This window comes from Microcebus murinus, chromosome 12, assembly GCF_040939455.1.
Source record: "Microcebus murinus isolate Inina chromosome 12, M.murinus_Inina_mat1.0, whole genome shotgun sequence".
Taxonomy (NCBI): Eukaryota; Metazoa; Chordata; class Mammalia; order Primates; family Cheirogaleidae; genus Microcebus; species Microcebus murinus.
Window position 1 is genome coordinate 1,909,967 of NC_134115.1, and position 1,306 is coordinate 1,911,272.

Below are 1,306 nucleotides of genomic sequence, written 5' to 3' on the forward strand. Positions count from 1 at the left end.
CATGAGAGGTAAATGAATAAGAACACGGGGCGGAGGGGGGCACGGGCAACACATGTCACCTTAATACTTGGACTCCCATCATCTGCTTGAAAAGAGAGAGAAAAGAAAATGCAATAATAGAGATAAGAGACACTTTTTAAAAATAATGAATCCGGCCGGGCGCTGTGGCTCACGCCTGTAATCCTAGCTCTTGGGAGGCCGAGGCGGGCGGATTGCTCAAGGTCAGGAGTTCAAAACCAGCCTGAGCAAGAGCGAGACCCCGTCCCTACTATAAATAGAAAGAAATTAATTGGCCAACTGATATATATATAAAAAATTAGCGGGGCATGGTGGCGCATGCCTGCAGTCCCAGCTACCCGGGAGGCTGAGGCAGAAGGATCACTCGAGCCCAGGAGTTTGAAGTTGCTGTGAGCTAGGCTGACGCCACGGCACTCACTCTAGCCTGGGCAACAAACCCAGACTCTGTCTCAAAAAAAAAAAAAAAATGAATCCGAAGAGAAAAGTAAAAGGAGGCCTGTGGAGCAGGTCTGGGTGTGACTCCGGATCCCCCAACATCAGGTGCCACCACCAAAGATCCCTACGTGTAGCCCATAGAACCCCAAAAGCAACGGGACGAGTTCTGGTCACATACTCCCTCAAAATGACATCCTGGCCTTCTTCTGGAACTCCCTCCCCTCTCAGACTCTCAAGGTTTCCTCCGGCGTGTCCGTTCCCACAGAGCAGACCTTTGGTCTGAGACCTGACAGTCCAGAAGCCACGCATGCTGCCGCGTGGCGGCGGTGTCACGGCTCGGGACAAGAGGAGGCCCCACGGTGCGGGCTGGGGCGCCAGGCACCGCGGCGGGCGCTGAGGGTGGGGGTCACCCCCACCCCGGGCCGCCCCCGCGCTCCCAGAAACGCGACAGAACCAGAGGCAAAAAAAAAAAAAAAAAAAAGAAGAAGCCTACGGCACCCGGTATTCCCGGGCGGTCTCCCATCCAAGTTCTAACCAGGCCCGACCCTGCTTAGCTTCCGAGACCAGACGGGATCGGGCGCGTTCGGGGTGGTGTGGCCGTGGACGGTGGAGGGCGCCCCTGCCCCGCTCAAGAAGCCGAGCCTCTCTGCGCTTCCCCGCCGCCTCCTCCCGCCCCAGGCCCCGCGCCGGGCCGGGCCTGTTGAGTTCGCCGGCCGGGTCCGGCGGGCTCCGAGGGACGGGGGTGACAGGCGGGGCGGGCAGGGAGCGGCGGGCCGAGGTTGGGGGCTGTCTCTCTATACACACACACTCACACTCACTCACTCACTCACACTCACACAAGATGCGCCTCCAC

General features: G+C 58.8%; 1 pseudogene; it reads right to left on the reverse strand.

The window, feature by feature from the left end:
• Positions 1–939: 939 nt before the first annotated feature.
• On the reverse strand, positions 940–1,058 carry LOC142874487 (uncharacterized; annotated as a pseudogene).
• Positions 1,059–1,306: the final 248 nt, after the last annotated feature.